The 22,562-nt window shown below is 45.2% G+C and overlaps 1 protein-coding gene across 6 annotated transcripts in view; it reads left to right on the top strand.

The window, feature by feature from the left end:
- Positions 1 to 22,562, top strand: part of Smyd3 (SET and MYND domain containing 3) — a 566,094-nt gene that overhangs the window by 379,901 nt on the left and 163,631 nt on the right. The gene's annotated exons all lie outside the window — the stretch shown is intronic.

The following is a 22,562-nucleotide window of genomic DNA, read 5'->3' as shown; positions in this document are numbered from 1 at the left end:
CTGACCCACCTTCTACATAGGTCCTTGAGAGGAGGGGTATGATGCAGATATTCCAATTAGAGCACTTCAAAGTCTCTTCTTCCCCACAGTTGACCAACTGTGAGGCTCCGTGTTAATTACTACCTAATACAAGAAGCAGCTTTTCTGATGGTGGCTTAGTGATCACTGGTCTGTGTGGGTATAGCAACATGCCATCTGGGCCTGTTTAATTACTATGTTCATTTAGAAATAATAGGAGTGGATGTTCCCTTAGGGTCTGTGATCTGTTGAGCCTCCGGTTCTTGCCTTCAGTGATAATGCGAGCTGTGTGTATGGGTGTTTTGTCTGCATGTATGTATGTGTCCACAAGCATGCTCGGTGCTCATGGAGGCCAGGAGAGTTATTAGATCCCTGGGACTGGAGTTACAGTTGTAAGCTGCCATGTGGGTATTGGTAGTTGAACCTGGGTCCTCTGGAAGAGCAGCCAGTGCTCTTAACCCCTGAGCCATCTCTCCAGCCCCCTACCCTCAATGATTTTTTTCTTCCTTTTTAAATTGGTGCTGGAATGGACACCTAGAGCTTCCTGTGGCTAAGCAAGTATGGTACCAGTGACTGAGACCCCCCATATACCAATGAAGTATGCCTGTGTCTTAGAGTCACTCTTAGGGTTCTTGAGTAATTTCATCCTTATAACTTTCACATGATTCTCTCCCTGATGTTTTGAATTTTTTGCTGGTGGTTTGGTGGCATCCAGGCTGTTTCTGATAGTGTCTGAGCCATTCCCCGTGCTCCTCAGTGTGCTCCTCCCCATTGCATGGGTTTTGCAATTTCTCCACATCCTCACCAAATTGATTTTTTATTTTTAAATGATAGCCACCTAGTGGTGGTGTTGTGGTATGTCCTTGTGGTTGTTTCAAGGTGTCTGGATAACATATAAGAGCTGTGTCCTCTTAGGAGCCAGGTCGGTCACATCGTGCTTTTGACTGAGAGTCAGTGATCTTCTTGCCTTTCCCAAAGGCAGGTGAGAGATGAATGGATGTCACTTAAACGGCGGCTGAGCCTGGCCTCAGAGGGGCCAGCCCGTGACTCCTCACTCTGGAATCTACTTGTTCACAGGTGTTGCAGGCCTGGCTCCAGCCCAGCACAACATTTTCCCTGGAGGAATGCCACGCTGTGGATTTTCTTGTCTGCAGACGCTCTTGTTGCCAGACCTTACAGACAGGCTCGGGGAGCGTTCGGTCTGGCGGGCCTTGCCAGCTAGTGCCTGTGCATGACCCTTTGGTGGAGCGCTGCCAGGGAAGCCTGGGCGCTTGCAGGCACATGTGGGCGTGGCTGGGCACTCCCCGCCTCTTCCAATTGTTCTTAGATGGGCAAGGCTTCTCTTCTCAGCCCTTACCTTGGACTTCCTCCTGTGTCCCATCATTCAGCTGCCTGAGTCCCCACTTCCTTCCTGGAACTGAAGGTGCTGACCTTCTGCAGAAGGGACTGGAATTGTTCACATACACACCATTTGCATGGCTGAGAGGCTGGGAGGAAGCACTTGACAGGCAGACCTCCCACTTCGACCTGCCCCAGTTTGCATCTTGGATTTCCTCAGGGAAAATGGTCCCTCCTGCTATTGATTCACAGCTAAGATGAGATGTGATTACATAAGCTGAAAGTGCACTGCTGGCCAAGAAATGGTAGCTCTTGTCAGAGACCTCCAGCAGCTTCTCAAAGAGGCAGCCAGCCTTCTGTGATGCGTTAGTTACCAAGCATCATGGGCGTTTGATGAGTGAGGCTTAGGAACATTTAGATAAATGCTTTGTTTTGTTTCATTTCTTCATGTTTTCTAATAATTTAATTTTTCAAAGTAGCAATTTTACCTGTGTTTCTTTTATAGTGGGTTTTTTTTTTTTTAAGAATTTTATTTTGTTTGAGATAGGGTTTCATTATATAGTTGATGCTGGTCAGAAACGCACTATGTTGCCCAGGATAGCCTTAAACACACAGCAATCCTCCTGCCTCAGTTTTCTAAGTGCATGCACCCATCCAGTTTTTAAAGTGTCTTCATGTTTTTACTACTCACCCTCACAGGCCGTCCCATTATTCTAACCTACCTGGTGTAAGGGGAGGTGACAGGTCAACTAAGGGATCCATATTCCCAGCCAAGGATGCAAACTTGACTTGCTGACCAGGATCTTCCCTGCCTTTGAAACAAGCCCAGAGCTGCCTGCAGATGTTTGTAACTCAGATGTGGGAGGTGAGTGACTGTGTGACAAGAAATAAGCTCCAAGCACTTGGCTCCAAAACATGTCAGGGGAAAAAATGCCCATTGCAGAAGACAGACAGGGAAAAAACATGCGCCCCAGGAAGCTAGCCGCCCATGTGCCCTCTAACAGTCGCCTAGTCAGAAACCCGACTGCCAGGTGCTCATTCGCTGTGTGTGTGTGTGTATGTGTGTGTGTGCATGCGCATGCACGCGAGCTCTGCCTGTGTGTGTACATGGGTATGTGTGTATTTTTTTGTATATTAACATTTTTACTGCTCTGGGAGTTTCATGTCATGCACTCTGATCTTAATCCCTTCACAGTTCCATGTCTTCCCGCTTGCCCCTAAAAGAAGTAAAAAATAATTTTAAAACGGGGAGGGGAGAGTCCATTTTTGTGATATCTGTATACTTGCTGGAACATCGTCAGATTCTTAGTAGCATGTCCCTTAAATAGAGCTGAGCCCTTCCCTCCCCACACCTCTGCCCAAACCCATCAATTGTGAAGAGTTGCTCTTTGGCTTTTTGACACACTTTTTTAGCTCAGTTTTCCTCATTGGATATTCGGGCAAATTTTGTTGTTGTTGTTGTTTTTGTTTTTGTTTGTTTTTTTGTTTTTGTTTCTGATGTAACATATGGCCATGCCCCAGTTTATATCAGATAAACTTAACAGTTTCTTTGAAGTAGCACTGTCTAGTCTGGATAAGGACAGTTATAAATACCAAAGAGTCAGCAGTCACCTATATGAGAAGAAAATGAACGAGTATATGGTTATTGCCACAATACATTTCTACAAGCTCCGTGGCTATTAAAGCCTATAAGTTATCACCTTCAGTTTCGTGGACCAGGAATCCAGCCTTTGCTTTTCTGAACTAAAACTCAAGGTGTCAGCACGAGGTTCTAGGGGAAATGTGCACGAGGACCCTTACCGGCTTCTGTCTACCATTGTAGTTCCTCAGCTCAGGGCCTCTCCCTCTGCCAGGGCAAGGCAGGTCAACTTAGTGAGAAATCTGGACCGCAGGACATGTCCTCTCCCAGGGGATAAAGTGGAATAATGGACTTCGAATCATAGATTCCTCAGCTGTGGTTTGGCGTGCACACTCCCTTAGTACAGTTCTAAGTACTGGTGTCAGTAACTAAGTCACTTCAGAAACCTGTGCCCAAGGTCCCCATGACTGTAGGAATAGAGGGATGTAGACCTAGGGAAGATGCCTCTCCTACCAGTTTTCTAACTAAAAAACTTCCAAGCAAGCAAACAAGCAAGCCGAACAAATTCAGGAGAAGTACCACTCTGAGGAAACGTAGGATGATGTTGAAATCTAGAGTTGGAAGACAGATAAGCCATAGATGTCTTAGTGTGCATCTGTTTCCATTGAGATTTTATAACCTACAGCAGAGTATGGTAGGACTTGAGGTTTGGGTTTGGTTTTTGTTCTCTTTATTGTTTCTACAGTAAGCTCTGAATACTTTTAGGGAGATTAAAAAGAGTAAAAACCACCTTGAGCCCCACAGACCCCTCCACAGCTCAGTTGAACTGTCAGTCTCTTAGAAAAACCAACCAACCAACCAACCAACCAACCCCATTTGTGATTGAACATCTGTAGAAGGTGGAGAGTCTTTCCCTTTGTCCTTTGAGGAACAAGGGCAGACACTTAGAGAGCTATGGCAAAGCACTTGCTATTGTATCTTCTTACTGTGTCTGACCTAGCACGCACATAGCATTCCCTGGACAGTTTATCCCCTGGCTGTTCATTGCAAGCCTGCTCTGTGTCTGGTTGCACATTAGACACTGGCACAAGCTACTCTGCCTCCCAGTTTGCCTGCCAACAGTAGTGCCAAGGGCTGGGATAGGGACTTCAAGGGACTCACAGTCTAGTGTAGGAAGAGAAGGACATGAAGAAATGCACATAGAAACTGGGGACCAAAGGGAGGGACAGGAAGTGCTGTGGGGTACAGAGGAAACTGTGCCACAGAGGAGGCATTTGAACTAGGCCTTGGAGGTAAGGAACGGGGAGGGCTGTGTGCTTTGGGTTGAGGAAACAGTCATCATAAGTGTTGTAAATGTTCAGACAGGAGTGAATTCTAAAAGTCACCCGAGAAGCCATGGCATCCAAGGTAGGAGTGACCTAATGGATGCATCTCACCACCCCCACCCCACCCCAGGGGCTTAGAGTAACTCAAATTGCTGTCAGTCTTGGTCATACTTGGTCATAAAGAAACAACTCCAAGCCATCCCTATTTGTAATTTTAACTTTTTCAAAACCTACTTTTAATGATGGTTCTTAAATGCTTTACCCTCCCTTTTAGCCCATTACCCACGAGAGGTAGTGGAAAACAAAGGGTACACGGGAAGTGTACCTGTTTAGAAAAGTTCTTTGGAGCAACTCCCATCTGAGTTGTCTGGAAATCAGCAGTTCAGTTCACAGATTAGCAGTGGCAGCTCAGTCCACTCATAAACACCTCATGGATACACCAGCAGTCCAGTTCAGTAGTCAGTTAGCAACAGTAGTTACATGACCTAGCAGAGACAGCCAGGCCTCAGCCTTGGCTCATGTCAGCAGGAAGGAGCACCAGGAAAAGTTCTTGACTGTGCCTCTCTCAGGGAAGGGAAGATCAGCGAAGATGTGAGGCCCACAAGCACTGCACAGCGAGCTCTCTATATAAGCAAGCCTAGCTCAGCCTCCATCACTGTCTTATTTATAACCTCCAAATATCACATGTCCTCTACTTGCCTTGCCTGAACAAGTGCATCCGTCTCAGCTACACCACTCTGCTAATCATCCTGAGTCCAGAGGAAGCAGCAAGAAACTGCAGCACATCACCAGAAGTTCTTTGGTGCATTTCTATGGAGTCCCGACAAATGCAGCTCAACTATGCAGTGTAAGGCGGACCAATACTCGTGTGCTGTTAGCAAAGAATTCTTCATCAAGTGTCCTTTCACATAATTGCTATAGCAGAACATCTCTTCACCTGTGCCTGCTTCAGCTAAACATTCCTTCACATTTCCCCCTGCAAAGCACCATTCCAAAGAACCTATAAGTTTCCACTTCACCAGTTAATGTGAGTTCTTGGAGGGATGAGGGGGCTGCCAGGCTTAGGAGACTCAGGAAGCCTACATGACTCTTATGGTACCCTCAGGAGGCCCCTCTGCCATCCAAGCTTCTGCAATCAGGTCACCCAGGCAGGAGTGTGCAGTGCAGTAACTGGGCATGAGTTGCCCGCAGTGGCTTGGGCTTTTAAGTCATGCAGCTGCCTTTGGGTTGCCAATGGTCCTATAAGAAGTCCTAGAAAATGTGTTAGTTTACCCACTTGTAAGTGGGTGGAACCCTCTTCTTGGTCTCTTGTTAGCCTCTCTGGAAAACAGACATTTCTTTCATTCTCTCCTGGGAAAGTTATACAACACAAGGTTCTTGGGTTTATTCTTATTGGGTCAGTCTAGATATCCAGCTTTTCTCTCGAGCTGGTCTCTGTGGTCAGAGGGACACACTAACTACTGATTGTTCTAAACCAGTGGTTCTCAACCTATGAAGCCCTACCCTTTGGGGGTTGAATGAGCTTTCACTGGGGTCACATATCAGATATCCTGCATATCAGATATTTACATTATAATTTATAACAGTGATGAAATTACAGTTATGAAGTAGCAATGAAAACATTTTATGGTTAGTGGTCACCATAACACAAGGAACCATATTCAAGGGTGGCAGCATTAGGAAGGTTGAGAACCATGCTCTAGACTCTCATTATTACTATTACAGTGGAAAGGGGGACCAGATGATGGATGGTTGGCATGTATTGATGGGTTTCATTATAGCACTTAGCATGGCTCCATTTAGCATGGCTGCTGCCATGGGTGTGGCGATGGTGGGTAAGGGGTTGATGCTCCAAAGTCAGCTGGTAGCCTCTGTTTCTAGAAACCTGGGTAGATGGTTAACTTTCAAGAAAATAAATGTCACCTGATATGAATGAAGCACTCACCATTTGCTGAACACCTAGCACACACCAGCCGATATTTTGACGTTTACCTCATTATCTTTGATTCTTAACAGCTCTGTGATATAAATGTTCTTTAATAATTGCTAAACCGAGACTCAGAGAACAATAATATCCTGTGTGCTCTGAGGGTAACATTTCTCTGTATAAAGAAAAGGTGAGACAAACACTCACTACCTTGGAAAATACCCCATGTTGTTTTAATTTTCTTCTGAGAAGTTTCCAGTGGAAGATCACAGGAACATCTGGATTTTTCCCGTTTGGGGGGAGTGGTGGAGGCATTGGCCTATGCTGTGCTTGGAGGCATGGACACAAGGTGGTTTCATCATGAAAAGTGGGCTGTTTCTCACACTGCCATGATTCACCTTATCTGGTGTGGATCTGTCAGCATTTTCCTGTTTGGTGACAAGTGATGACTAACCTGAAATGAGGTATGCTCTTGCACAGAGAGCCAGCTTGCCCCACGACGTGTCTGCTGGCATTTACAGAGAATGCACGTGCGCTCCCCTTTCTCCCTTGACGCTCAGGCACGTTTGTAGTACTCACTGGTGCCATTTATCTGTCAGATGTCTGGAAGGCGAGGCTAAGCCTGGGGGTCAGCTTGATGAGGGTCACACATATCCTGTTCTGAGACACTCAGCATCCTGTCCCAGTGAGGACACATCACTGCCTGCTGAACTGTGGGTGTTAGCAGGTCACCTTCACTCAGAGAGAACTAAGACTGGAAAGATGGAAAGTGTGCAGTGAGCACTTCTTAGGGTTATAAAACCTTCTCTGAGGACAGTGGAAATACCCAAAGGCTTCGTGTTTCAGCAGCCAACAAAGGTGTTTAAGGTCTAAAAATTTTGCATAGTTTTGTTTACAGTATTACACTAGTATATGTGAAGTTAATTGATAATTCTAGCTAACCTATATAAAAGACACACAAGTCAGATATTTTACTTACAAGCTGTAACAGGTTTGGAGCTATTCTAACTTGCTTCCCAGCTATGAAGTCCCTTCTTACTTGCTGTTTCTCCTGGCCACATGCTCATTCATGGTCCATCTCCTCTCCTGGCTTCCTCCCCAATCTCTGGGTCTTTTCTCCTTTCCCCTCTACCTGCAACCCCCTCACTTGATTCTCAAGGTCCACCCTCCTCCCTCTACCACCCAATCACAACTCTAGCCTTGTGTTGACCAGTCGAATTGGGGAACAAGGTTTGCATAGCATCACTTGGTGTACATGAGGATCTGCTTGTCAGCACAACGAGATCTTGAGAGCCAGTGTTTAGCACTAGATGAAAAGCAGCATCAGACTAACCCACTATAAGTATATAAAATCAGCCAGGTTCAGGAGGGTTATGGAAGCAATCTGTTGGGCTTGAGCCCACTACGGGATAGGTGCATGTAACAGACATGCATCTCAAGGCTGCTCTTTTGACTAGAGGGTCAGAAAACAAGTGTGTGTCTTTTAGAAAGCGAAGCTTCCCTAAAGCCAGTGTTCCTTAGTTCCCTTCTTCCTTCTGATGATGAAGAAAAAAAGTGTTAGCATGGGCAAATTGCATTCTTAAACATTTCCAAGTACAATTCAATGTCTCCTTCCTGAATGTATTGAAGCAATGATCTGGACACTAAGCCTGTTCTGAAATAAACACGCTGCTGGTTGTCTGAAAGTTAGGAGAAATAGAGTGAAAATGAAAGTGATTCTGAAATGTTGTGTGACTTTATCCACCCTGCCCGGGGGATGCACCTCCTTGTTTAGAGGCTTTGATGTATGATACGTGACATGTCTGAAGGTTGTGACTGGATAGTGACAGGCTTAGAAGAGCTTCACTTTAGCTGAGGTTGGTTCAAGCAGAGTTGGAGGCGGAATGGGACCTGAATCCAATAGTCTTAGGAAAGAGTAAAAACAAAACAGAATGCCGATGAGGGGTTTTAATAATGAATAATTTTCCAGGAACATGGTATTCCATATAGAGTATATTTACTATATATTTTTATATATGAGAGATCATAATATGTTTAAATATGCAATCCACTCAGTTGTAGAGCTCAGAGTATGAGGAAGAAGGCTACAATATGCAGTAGAAATGAAAACTTAATTCAATAACAGTGGGGGGCCATTTTAGAATTTTTCTAGAGAATTATTTGAAATTGCATGGCTACTCTGTCTACAGTATAGAGATTGAGTAGATGGTTTCTAGAATAGGCTCAGATGCAGGTATCATGTTGCATGGACATTGCACTGGTCCGAATGAAATGATACTGGTTCGCATTGCAGCAGTGGTCATAGAGGTGGGAACAAAGGGACACATTTTAGGTAGATGTTGGGGTGACTTGGATGGGATTTGGGGTGACTTGGATGGGATTTGGAGAGACGGGCCTGTGTGAATAATCAGAGAAGCCTTTTTGTTAGTAGATAATAAAGGACGGAGAGATGGGTGAGGTAGAAGCTCATGAATTCGCTGTGGGTGATTTTGGGCATGCCTGCCTCACAGATGAACTGTCTAAACGTGACTAGTAAATGCATTGGAACTTTGAGAGAAGTCTGGGTTTAAGAGGCACCCAGGCACAGACTAGAGGTGGAATACAGGCATGCCTGAGAAGTCTCAGGTAAAATGCACAGCATGAAAAAAGAAAGAAGGATAGAGCTTGAAGGAATGCCAACACTTTAGGGGGTAGCAGACTGCACACATCCCTTTATAAAAAGACTCAAGGGGGCTATTGAGAGGGTTAGGAGGCCCTGGGGTAGAAAGCAGATGTCAAACCCAACAGGTGGAAGCAGTGTGTGGACAGGAGAAAGATACCAGCCATTGCAGAAACGATGAGATACAGAGCCTTCAAAGCTATCCATTGGCCTGGAAATGACTAGTCAGCAGGATCATAGAATGTATGATATTCAAGAAGTTGGTTGAGCTACTTGAACAAGGAGGGGTTCATGGCAAGGACAGAATAGGTGTACGGTGAACATCCTCATAAGAAGTTGGGTGTGTGCAGAAAGACAGGGAAAGGTGCTGTATCCATCCCCCATAAAGACAATGCGGAGTTTTGTTGCTGAATTAAGATGGTAGGTAGATATTCAACCCTGTTTCTGTACTTAGAGAAGGGAGTGATTCAAAGGGAGCGACTCAAGAATGAAGAGTGAGAAAAGATTCAGTATGGAACATCCTCGTATCAGTAGCCCTGGGAATTTGTTTGAGAAGTAAATGATCCACCTCTACTTCAGACAAACCCATCAGAGCCTCTGTAATCTGGGCCCAGCAACTCATGTTGTAGTTCAAGATGGAGAACTGCTGAGCCAGAGCACTCCCCAGTTGTGCACTCTGCACTAGGGCCAGCAAGGCACTTCCTCGGGAGCCACGGTCAAATAGGTTCGTGGTAGATGCTGTGAGATTGAAGTTTACTCTTGATTCTCCCAAGTTTTCTCCCTAAGATTTAAAGAAGTTCTGTCTACTGCAGGGCCTGGGATAAGAGCCGGGTTGCTTGAATCCATCCAAATGGATTTCTAAGCCTATTCTAGGCTTAGAAATACCACCATCTAGGCTTCCTGGCTGAACTACAAGGATAAGTTTCAAGTTGAAACGTTTGTCTGTTCTCCCCTTCTTTCCATTCCTGTCCCCGTTCTTTCTCATCAGGAGCAAACTGTTCTACTTGTTGATGACGGATTCCTTGCAGCCAAGACAGTTCCATCCCACCTCATGTCTGAACTGTCGTTATCCAGGAGTTTGAAGTTTTTAACAGTTGTGATTTCTTTGCGCCTTTATTAGCTGCTCTCGAAAGGTTCCTGAGATCATATCCTTCAGAATAAGCAAGAACATCGGACAAGCATCCATCCATCTGCATAGGAGACTTGCTCATATGTGCGAGATGTCATTAACGCCTCCACACAGAAGGCCTCCGACAAAAGAAAACACGATGTTGTTTTTAAGACAAAAAGTCAAAAATTAAAAAAAAAAAAAAAAAAAAAACCTGCTGTGGGTGGGCATCTGGTTGCAGGACTCAGTGCTGGTCTTTTGATCTCCTCAGATTTTTTTTGTTTGTTTGTTTTTGTTTTCAAGATGCCATGAGAAGGTGCTTCATTGTGAATTCAGTGTTTACAGCACTGGCCAGGCTGGCCCTCAGGGAAAAATGGTCAGTCTGATGTAATTAATCACTCATTTTCTTTTCCTGTCTTGATTCTCATTGACAAAAATTCATTTGCAGTGTGCATTGGATACAGGCACAGGGGACTGAGCGCCCCCCCCCTGGGGGGGGGGGGAGATGGTGGTGAAAGGGCTCAGAAAAGTTGTCATGTTCTGAAAACAGAAGTAAAGGAAGACAGGCCATCTTGTCTCTGAGGGACCTTCTGTGTCAAGCCCTTCTCTTCTGGAGGCTTGGGGGCAAAGGTCATGTGTACAGCAGGTCACCTGTCTTCTTGGAGGATCATGGCTATTTAAATATTCATGTAGGGAATGATCCAAGGGTTGAACCCCAAAAGAAGTACAGGCAGCTGCCTCTGAGCAGACCAACACTCCACCGAGCACCGAGGTAGTGCTCATCCTATGGAATGTTTACACTGTCCTTACTGAGAAGAGTTTGCGAGCCGTGTGCATTTCCCCCTAGGACCTGGAACGTGCTATGGACATGAATTGAATATGAATTAGGTAGGCTTGCAAAAGGATTAATTTTAGAAAGCACAAAGCCAAAATTCCTTGCTAATATTCTGATATTCGTTTCTTTGATACAGCACTTAACTTACAAACCACACTTGATCATCACAATCAATCAGCACTCAGACATTTTGGCTATTTCATATTTGATAAATGGAGATAATCTGATGCTTTTATTTAATTATAAATAGGCTGTTATAACTAAAATTAAAACTTAACATTGCTATTAAAGTTGCACTTCTGTATTATCTTAAAAAAAAAACTGTAAGAGGGACCATGCCAGGATTTTGTGTTTTAAACAAACAAACAGTCTCCTAAGAGAAGACGTTACAATGTGCTATGCCTAGGGCCAGGCTTGGGGGAAATGGATGCTGGAGAATTCCCTGACCATGGCTAAGGAAACACCCCATGGAAGCAGTAGTTGTTCGGGAGAAAGCAAAAAGAAAAAAAACAAAAGGAGATAAATAGTATCAAATTCTCTCTTTGTGCAGAAAGTTCTATTTGATCATTTTCAAAGTTAAAGGTCCAGTCCTTCTTTGAATCTAACCATAAACTTTATGGGTGCTAGGACTTGGATGTGCTTCCCGTACAGGCGCCAGAGGCTTTAAACTCCTTTTCCTTTAAACTCCTGTGTTGTCCACTCTACTTGGTTATGGCAGAGTGGGTTGGCTTTTGTCTTTAAGATGGAGATTCTTTTTTTTTTTAATGTTTTCACTCCGTACCTTGTTTATAAATGTTTGGCTTTTGCCAGATGTTTTGGGTTGAGCTGAGTGGGGGAGCCTTCAGGGTGAGCCGATTTCCAAGTGTTTATTCTACAGCATTTCTAATGTAAATGTGTGGCATGGAAAGACTTTGAGTGCTTTTGCTGCATTAGGTCTGTCCTGACAGCTCCATGTTTCTGAATTCTTATAATGATTCTATCTGGCTGGCTGTCCAGCCTGGTTTTCACGAAGAGCTCCCAGATAGTTAGCCAAAGGACACTCACACAAAACACCTCATGGTTTGAAAAGGCAGAGCTTTGGGACACTGGTACAGCTCATGGGGTCCCTGCCTCCAGCCTGCTGCAGGCTCTTCCATCCTTGAATCTTTGCACCTTTTTAGCTGCATCTCCATTCTTTACTTTAAACTATATTAAACACCTGCTAAGCAACAGGCATTCTTTGGTTGCAGTGGTCTGAGCCAGATAGGCAGTCTTTTGTCCTCTTCAGCTTAATTTTTTTGGTCTGATCACAGCGGGAGGGTCGGAACTAGAAGGTGTGGGCAGCCTTCTGGGAGAGCCAGAGTGGCAAATTTTAGGCTTTCTGAACTCTGCAGTCTTTGTCACAGCCGTTCTGCTATGGCCCTGTCACAAAGAATAGCCTCCAATAAAGTGACAGTGCATACCTTTAATCCCAGCCCTTGGGAGGCAGAGGCAGGCAGCTCTCTATGAGTTCAAAGGCAGCCTGGTCTACAAAAGTGAGTTCCACGACAGCCAGGATTGATCACAAGGAGGAAACCCTGTCTCAAAGAAAAGAGAGAGAGAGAGAGAGAGAGAGAGAGAGAGAGAGAGAGAGAGAGAGAGAGAGAGAGAGAGAGAGAAAGAAAAGCAAGACTAGATGCATTCAAACAGGCAAGGCTGAGAAACAATGGAACTCCTCAAAAGCAGGAGCTGGCTGGTATACCCCAGGCTATAATCCACACTTGGTCGTGGTACTGTCAGTTCAGTGGGGCATTGCACATGCAACACACTGTGGACTTGGGCTTGGTGTCCAGACTGTCAGGCATGCCTCCTGTTGGGGCAGGGCAGCTGGGGAGAGCATTTCTGAGCATCCGATGCTATCGCAGAATTACTAAGCACTGCCTTGGTCATCTTCTCCAACTGTTCTCTCCTCCCTGGGCTCACTAGGCTTCCTCACAATCCGGGTGATGGAGCAGCCCCCTCCTTTCTTCTCTGTGTGACGGGTCCGTGAGAAGCAGAAACAGTCAGACCCAGATCTTAAGCAGGCCTGGGAGAAGGAGACACACATGTGCTGACTCTGCCTTCCACAGAAAGACTTTCATTTTCTCTGTGTGGCCCCTACCTGATGCGGGGCACAGCTGGTGACACTGGGCCTTGCCCTCACAGGTCTCACAGTCACTGGAGTCAGTCATTGAAGTAAATTCCTGCTCGGGTTCCCCAGCTCTATTTGGCCACCCAGCACATATATTCAGTAACAATAGTAGGCATGACCATGGCCTGTGCCTAGAGAGGGGTTTGCTCCTTTATAATTACAATAGCCACATTCTCGATAAAACACAGTCCTGTGGAGTTTGCCACCTTGTCCTGAATCTTTGGTTTCTTTCTTAGGAAAGAAAGTGTTTTGTTTTGTTTTGTTTTGTTTTGTTTTGAGGAAGGTAGAAAAGACATTGAGCAGTGATCCTCCTAATCTCTTCAGTAGTGCTAGAGGAAGGAAGAGATCCTGAGAGCAGACACAGGAAGAGGGAGAGAGGGAGGGAGGGAGGAAGGGAGGGAGAGAGACTGGAAGCAAGGGGAGAGAGCAGCATGGGGCTGAGCTAGAAGAAATAACAAAGATAACTAGAAGGAGCCATTTGTCTCTTATCACAAGAGATGCTGCTGGACCAGCCTGGTTCCAAACTGATGGGCTGATGCTCATTGTAGAGGATTTAAGACAGTGAAGAACTCTTGAAGTAGCTCTCTCCCCCTCCTTCCCTCCCTCCCTCCCTCCCTCCTTCCCAGGCTCCCTCAGTCCTTTCACTTTACAAAACAAAACAATGATGAAATCTACCTACTCACTCCAACTTTCAACTCTAGAAACACAAAGACTACCTCTAGAAGCTGGACAGTCTATAAGAAACTTTTGTTGTTGTTGTTATTGTTGGAACATGATTAAATTTTCCTTGGTCATGATTGTAGGCAGTTGCCACCTCTATCATGCAAACTGTTTTAAGTCCCTTTGTTCCTGATGGGCTCCATAAGAGGTGGGTGAACCATGAGTCTTGACTGAGAGGAGCTTATAAATCAGAGGAGATAAGATGAATGACACCTGACAAGGGCTGGTCAAGGAATCTAGGGTGTCACCAGTTTCTGTGAATGCCCTTCGTTTCTCCATAGCTCCTCATTCTGTCCAATGTTCTTTGGGCTCCTGCAAGAGACACGTGCCCTGGTATGTGGACTCTAAATAGTGTAATAACAAGAGTAAGGTCACCTTCAAACAGGGATGCTCTATCACACCTGCTCTACACATCACTGGCCATGTGACTGGGGAGGGGGCCGATGCTTCACTTCTGTCTTTATCTATAATGTGGATAATGATGATTGCCATTAGTCTCTTGAACACAGAGATTAAGAGAGAATGCACACGTGTGTTTATAAGCCAAGAACTCTGAGAGTTGTATGGTCACTGCCTTCCAGTAGCTTACCTTCAGGGAAATTAGCATCCCAATGGTGAAACAGGGAAGAGTCTAGAGTTGTTTTGAGTGAAGGTAAAAGGAAGATACAGCGTGATGAAGGAAAGGTGAAAGCCGGAGTCTACCTCAGGCTGTGCTTTCTCCAGAAGTGGTACCCAAGTTCTTGTGCCTTGAGTCAGCTTGGCTGGAGATGCAGAGGATGTTTGATTGGTTGTTGGATAGAGGATAGATGTGGTCAAGCAGAGCCTCCTAGGCTTTGGGCAGAAGTTTCCACTTAATTGTTAATTGCAGAGCATTAGGAAGCCATGGGGGGGCGTGGGGGGGTGCAAACATGAGTGTGATCTAAGTCATTCCTTCAAAAAGGTGATTCTGAGAGTGTGTTGAGGAGAAGAAATGGCTCATGGGAGACAGACAGTGACTTTTGCTGAGGCAAAAATAATTCTAGGAGGCAGAAATAATTAAATGGATTTAAGCTGAAGGTGAATTTCCAGCTCTTCAGGAGGCTGAGACAGGAGGATTACTTAAGCCTAGGAATTGAAGGCTAGCCTGGATAACCTTGTGAGACTTGGTTGTAAATAAAGAAAGAAGAAAAAAACACCCTAATATATTCAAGCTACACTCTCATGGAACAATTGTTAAAATTGTCAAGGACTGGATGGCATGAGTTAGAGGAAAAAAAACGAAGGCTTCTGGAATTTTCTCAGGTTTCTTTCCCGAGACTTTGAATTGATTATCTGGGAATGGGTAAGGAAAGATGAGGTTTTGGGTGGAACTTAATTGTGTTACATGAAAAATGTCACTAGAAAACCATGCATTCGCTGAAAGAGAGTTTTAGGGTAGATAGGATCAGAACTTGGACACTTGCCACGGGACAGATGGCTTTGAGAGACTGAGAAGCGGTTGCCTCAGATGCCTCAATAGCGGGACATTCCAGAGCCACAGTGTCTGGGGGTGGGGCATGGGGCTTGACTGAAACTGTGTAGGCATGTTAGCCAGGTATTAATAATGACAAGTTTGTTAATGTGTCAGAGACTATGCTACAGAATGACTCTCAACTGAGACGATATTCTGAAATGGAATTAATTTGACATCCAGAACACTCCTATGGGATTGATTTAAGCTTTATTTTTCTAGACATTGCATTTGGAATCGTATAGTAAGAGATGGGTCTGTGGCCAAGTCTATGAACCAGAAACCGGGGGGCAGGGGTAGGGTGGCTAATTTACGTGAAATTACTTATGTTGATCAACGCCATGGCTAATTGACACAGCTGTCATTGCACTGGGCCTTCTCATGCCATGGGATAGTCTGGACACACGAGCAGCTGACTGGTAGACATTGAGTCTTTTCACTGGAAAAGTGTTTGTGTGTGTGTGTGTGTGTGTGTGTGTGTGTGTGTCTGTCTGTCTGTCTGTCTGTCTGTCTGTCTGTCTGACTCCCCTCACAAATTGGCTAGCTATTGCCTCCATCCCTTTTCCCCATCCACATGTACACAATAAACTATGTACTTTAGCCCAGTCATATTTTCCAGCTGTAAAATGAGGAAAAGCTTCAGCTATAAGACTGCTGTTTGGCAGACACCTGGTTCCTAGTTGGTGTTTATCAAATAGCTGCAAATTGACTATCCTGTGTACAGCACAGACACCCCTAATTATACAACCTCCCAATTTCCCTCTCTAGCCGCAGCCACAAACTTTCTTCAAATAACTTCACAAGCATACCCAGAAAAAGGCCACAAATCTCTGGCTACCCTGACGCAGTGTTACGTCCTTGAGTCCTTGAGTAGGGTGCGGGCTTTAAGCCGTTTCTGCCACAGCTAATGATGTTTGTCTCCAGAGCCATTCCTTACTTTACTAATCTTCTCTTTATAGTCCAGTGGGCTGTGACCACAGGCTGTTCAGTCTGTGTGGGACGTCAGATGCTGTGCACAGTAGGTCTGATGGTAGTCCGACTGTACACATGAGCTCCCTTGGACATATTGGGTGAGCCCAGGAATGTGGACGCTGGCGGGCAGTTAACAACCTCCACTGAATCCTTCGATGTAGCTGGACCTGCACATTTTGCAGGTTGGGGATTCAGTAGTTCATTGTGTCACTGACCACTGTGTCTGTCACAAGATCCCTGTGGGGTTTCCAGTAGAGCTTCATGTATATCAGCTTGCTCATGGCTTCAGAAACAGCCAAGTCTTTACTGGAAGACATTGCTGCTTAGCCCACGGAGGACTTTCCCCACCTGGTGTGGCAGTGAACATAGAGTCCAAACCTAATGGAGCCAATTTGATTTCCTTCCTGCCGTTTGAGCAGCTAGTGGTGAGGACAAGAAGCCAAGCTGGGTTTGGGACTTAGGAAAACATATCATACCGTAACACACGGTACAGAGTCAGATACATTCAGATCCCTGCACCGGTCCAGGGTGTACGATTATAGACAGCAGTTCTCAGTAGCCAAGGCATTACCAGATTGGCATCACCCAAGGGATGGGAGATGCAATTGTCAGTGACCACTCACGAACAGAGCTTGGTGCTCAGTTTTGCATCAGTGGCTGTGAATCCAAATCTTTTAGTCAGTTGCCAGGTATGTGACCTTAGATGAGATTCTCCGTCTTCCTGATAGTTCTGTTTGCAAAATGGTGCTTATTAAACCGACTTCCCAAGGATGTTTCAAGCTTTCTCAATCAGATAAGTAATGGGCCTACCACAGAACAGCATTTAGTTAGATGAAACCTGCCATTATAAGACAAAACCAACCCCAGCAAACGTGCACTGAGTGCCTATTATGTGCTGGGCCCAAGTGAAGGCACTGGGATTTCAGAGATGTAAAAACAGCACTTGCCAGCCTCGGGGACAGTTTTGAATAACACCCTCTGCTCAGGTGTTCTCAGGAAGGATAATGTAGTCTCATTAGACTCCAGTGTGCATCCTCTGAATAGCTTGTGTAAACTGGAATTGTACAGAGACAGTTTGGGTGTCACAAGGTGTTCAAATGAAACACTGACATTTTTATTTGTTGTTTTAATAGTCCTTATGATAAATGCCAACCAAGTAATACTTTTTAGAGACACTTGGTTTTTACACATGCTCTGAGAGGCAATAAAACCTCCCATTAATGCTAATAGCGTTCTGACAGAGTGAAGACGGTTGTGTGACAGAGAGTAGGCGCCTTGCCCTCCTAATGTACTCTGAGTTTCAAAACAGCACAAAGGCATGCTCTGGGTGTTTATTCAAGGATCTGTATGCACATTTAATAGATACCATTTATCTTTAGCCAGAGAACACATATTCCTGGTGTCTTTTCTCCTCCTAGGTTAGTTGGGATTTCCTTTCCCTTTGCAAGAGCTGTGTGTTATTAACTAAGGGAATGGAGCACGGTCCTAAGTTTCTGTTGACTGATTTACAATAGGTTGGTGGGTGGCTTCGGCACAGAAACAGTACTGACAATGGAGTCAGACAAAGGCCCAGGCCCTGAACCACAGCTGACTCCAATGGGAAAGGTCCAGGATGGGGGCTGGGAATCACGTGTCCTGGGGCCCGGGAGAGTGCCATACTACGTATTGTCATTGTGGAAGCTGTGAAATGCCTGTGTTGTTAATGATGGTCATATTCAAGAGAAGGCACACGTTCTTCTGTGGCATTTAGCATTAGTAGCTTTAGCAGCACACCATATCAACCTTCAAACCTGCAGAGTTCCAGGCTTTAGACCAAGGATGCTTTCTCAGGACAGGGTAGCTGATGCTAGAGCCTTGGAAGTCTCACTGTCTTAAGGTAGAGAATATATTTGGTATAGGCTAGGGGTCAGAAATTGGTGGAGCTACCATGAACTAGTGCTTAGAACTAGACTCCTGTTAGTGAGTATACACTAATATACTCCTATCAGGAGATACAGAGCCAGACCCAACATTTACAATGGAAGAAAGCGATGGAGAGCCCAGAATTACTAAACAGGATGTATGAAGTGTGTGTTTTATATTTACAGTCTCCACTTGGGATGTAGGTATGGCTTGACCCAATTCATAGAGAAGAGGACTGAGCTTCAGCATGGCTGGGTAGTTTATCTGAGATCCTAAGACTAACAAGGGTCAGAGTGTAGCTCACCCATGTGTGTCAGGCATCTGAGTATGATCTGTGATTGTAGGTAATAGTGTTTATTTTGCCTCACACTTCCTTCCTGCTTTGGATGATATCCTTTGCAGCGTACTGTATATTCTGTATATTTTTAAAAATAAAATGTTCTACTCATCATTCTTTCTATTGAAAGGGAGAATTTTGGGCTTGAAGGATACTGTCATGTCAGTAGTCTGACTAAGGTGGAAGCTTCACCATAGACAGGGCAGGAGGAAGCTGCTCTCGGAGGAAGATCAACTTGTTCAGAGCTGTGATCTAAAGCTGTCCCCACAGCAGTGTGTAGACAGGAGCAGAAATCAGCCAAGGGAGAGTAGCCTGATTTGTAGAGGCTCCGAGAGAGTGGAGAAGTTTTCATCTGTTTGCTTAAAAAGTCAGGAACATGGTGGCAGGTATTTCCTGGGTGTGGAATGTAGACTGTGTGGGGAAGAACACATGATCTGGGGAAGGTAAGAACATGCCCTCCACACTGTGGATCCCACAAGTCTAGTATTCACCGGAAGCGGTGAGTCTGCAGTGCAGACACGGATCACAGCTTTCTCCCACCTATAGTCTCACGCCAGCCATTCCCTTGAAGCCAGACTTATGTATTTGAGTGGGATCGGCTACCAGTGAATCTCTTTCTGGGAATGATAAAATTGCCTTTTACTTAATGTCCCACCATCATGCTGCAGTTCTTGTGTTGATTTCTTTGACTTTACTTAAGAAGAAATTCTTGGGTCACTCCTGTCCCACCCCTAATCCCAGGGCTCCTAGAAGTACTCCCTATACAGCAAGCAGCCTAGTGGCTGGGTATGGCCCAACACATATCAAGTTACGTACGTTCTCCACATATTATCACAGGCCAACCTTCCTTGCTTCTCACAGACTCTATACTACAAAAGATTTTTAGGGACAGTTCCTTGCTTTCTCACGTGCCAGTGCGTGTTTGATTTGTCCCAAATGACATGTCACTGTCACCATGGAGACACCAGCATTTGTTTTATTTGTCTAGGATTTCATTAGGAGTTTTCATTTACTTCTGCTTTTCTGAGTTTTAGAGACGCAATGCCTACGTGTCATTTTCCTCTGTCCTGTTTGGTCTCCTCTCTACTTTGTGAATCTGTGCTTTGGTGTCTAACGTCAGTTTGGGGGAAATTCTCCATCACTGCTGTCTCACGTGTTCTTCCATTTTCTCTCCGGGGATCACCGTTGCTTGTGTCTTCTGTGATAGTCCTACAGATGTTAGATAGCCTCCTGGGTCTATTCCAGTCTTTATTCCCCACCATTTCATTTAGGAAGTTCCTGGTGTCGGGTGTTCAAGCTCCAAGATTCTCTCCCTGGCTCTCCAGTCCACCGAGCCCAGGAACAGTACTTTTCACCCGTCACGGTGTTTTTGGATCTCTGTCATTTGCTTGATCCCATCTTAGAATGTCCTGTTCTGATCCCATTCCACCTCGTCGGTGCAGTAGTTGGTTTTCCTCGTCTGGGGCCTTCGAAATGCCCAAGAGAATAGTAAAGTTGCTTGCTGCCAAGCCTGATGCCCGGAGTTAAATACCTACAACCCACATGGTAGAAGGGAGAACACCTCCCTCAGGTTGTACTTAGACCTCCGTGTTTGCACTCCTGATGCTCCGCACAGTGGATTTCTCCTTTCATCAAGCTTTGCCATTTTGTTGTTGTTGCAGAGTGAGTATCGTGCTATGCTGGGTAGAAGGAACATTACGTGTGCTGGGAAGCCTCTGGTAGCTTGCTGGTCACATCAGGGTAAGGGGACATTCATCCAGTGCTCTGATTCCATGTTGATTTTTCAGTGAGCCTATCGTCCCCCCACCGCCACCCTCCCACCCCCACCCCCGGAGCTGCAAACTTCGAGGTGGGTCTCAGAGTCACCCCTTAGCTGAGAAGATGGCTGAGTATTCCTCACTCTCCAGAGCAGCATTAGGCTCTTAGGAGACCATGGCGGATTAGGCCGTGTGTAGAGGCAGGTGTTGTTAAGAACACAGTTCTTGGGTGTTCTCCAAATGACTTGTTTTTTCCTGGTAAACTCATCTGAGAACCTGGTAGAACTCTTGGAGATGAAACTAAGGAAGTGTGTCCCTCTGCTTCTTTGACCTAGTCCTCAGGTCTTCTGACTCAGATACTTGCTCACCCTGGGCCTCTAACAAGTTCTCATTTATGCTGGTTTTTCTACCCTAGTACTGTCCCGTGTAGATTGCTGCTCTGAAAACCTGCAACTATCTGTCCCCAGCTCCCCATCACTCCTGTCTGAGGGCAGCAGTTTGTCCTGTGAAATCAGTTTGTGGCAAGATCAAAAAATGTCTCCCTTTCTTGTCACCTATTTGAGATATCCTGTCATGCCCGAGAGAGGCATTTATCAGGGCTTGTGGTTTCTTTTCCTCTCCAGATATCTCTGGAAGTTCGTTGAAACACAGAGACAATCGGTTTTGCAGTTACTGAGGTCAAACCTTGGCTCGCAGTTTTGCATCTTCGTTTTCTTTCACTGTGCCACGGGACCAACACGCAGGCTCTGTCTCTCCCTCCCCTAACTCATCTAGCTGCTGTGTTGATAGCAGCTTGGCTAGGAGGCTTGTAACTGAAACCAAAGCCATGTGGGCTTGTCCAGTTGAGGAAAAATGTGTAGGTTTAAAATCACCAGGTGGACAGCCCCAGGCAGAGACACCAGATTTGAGGAGGCACTCAGCAGCTGCCTCAGTCAGCCCCCATTTCATAGTTCTGGATTTGACCCTAGCATAACCATACTTTGGGTCCTATCAGAATACCCTAATCATTTCATCCACAGTGACCCTGCTTCAAGAACAGTGTTAGCATACACAAGGAGCCTGAAGTCGAAAGAAATTAAGCCACTTGGCTTAACGTTTCAAATGGGAAAAAACAAAGTGACCCTGTGGGGAGGGAATTGAACACTTGGAAGGTGTGCCTACTGGGTGGAAGGTGTGGCCTAATGGGCAGGGGTGTGGCCTCTGGGTGAGTGGGGGTGTGGCCTAATATGAAGGAGGTGTGGCCTAATGTCTGGTCACTAGTTCATTGAGTGGTTGTCCCTGCAAAATCTTAAAGAATTCTTTGGAAGTTCTCTTTTTAATGAATTAATTTTGTCAATCATTTCTATCTAATTTTTCATACATTTTGATCATATTTCTTTCCCCTTTCCTAAGTCCTCCCTGTCTCTCGACCCACCCAATACCATTTCCATTCTCTATCTCTCTTAACAATAACAAAACGAAAAACCAAGAAAACAAGACATAATTAAAGACAGAAAGAGAAAAATCACCAAACCATGATGTTACAGAAACCTGATTTTGATCCCGCCTAGCTCTCACCGCTTCCTGGACCCTGACTTCAGTGAGAGCCTGCATCATGCCATCTAGCCTCTCAGACTAAAGTCAGCTAAACAGACCTTTTCTTCATAATTAGCTTGTATTGGGTACTTTGTTATAGCCACAAAAAGTCTACGCCATTTCTTTACAGTGTTACCATGAAGAGCAGCTGGAGTACCCATGTAGTAAACGCACGACTCATTCCCTTGTTCATTGATATTTTTGTTTATTTATTTATCTTTATGAAGCCGCTTAGTATATTCTAGGCCTTGCTTTGAGCCCAAGGTTAGGGCAATGAACAAAACAGATCTCAGCTTTCCAGTGAACTCACTTGATACATATTGATGCAGTAAAGCATGCTTGGGCGTTTCTATTCATATTACTCTCCTCTGGCTCCTAAAAGCACCATGAAAACGCTCTGGACTAAGCCATGGGACTTAATATTCTTCACAGTACAAGAAGAGGCTTTCCATGGCGGAGTTTACATTTTCCATGGCTAATCTAAACAAGCAGAGAGAAGAACAGTGCCCACATTCGGGGTCCAGTCTGGCCAGCTCATTGATGATCTGTTTGCTGTTTCTTCCTTGGCCATCTTGAACCATAGCTCTGGGTCTTACAGTGCTGCCTGCGCACACTCACATTTTGGGGTGAAAAAGTGGAAAAGAAATTGGGATCCTATGTAGCCGATAAGATAGAGTACACGCTCCACATATCCATTCTCCTAAAATTGAAGTTATGACCCAGAGACCTTTTCTGAGAGGGCTGACAGGAGGAAAGTAGAAAACTCACGAAAGCCCTGGCCTGAAAGTGTTCCGGGCAGCAGGATTAACTGTCAGATCAGCCCTGCTGAGAGGGAGCAAGAGAAATGTTTTTGCTGTAGTATGTGAGAATGA

Source organism: Mus musculus, chromosome 1 (assembly GCF_000001635.26).
Source record: "Mus musculus strain C57BL/6J chromosome 1, GRCm38.p6 C57BL/6J".
In the NCBI taxonomy this organism is placed as follows: Eukaryota; Metazoa; Chordata; class Mammalia; order Rodentia; family Muridae; genus Mus; species Mus musculus.
The sequence above is the reverse complement of the archived record's forward strand: the minus strand, read 5'-3'. Positions and strand labels throughout refer to the sequence as shown.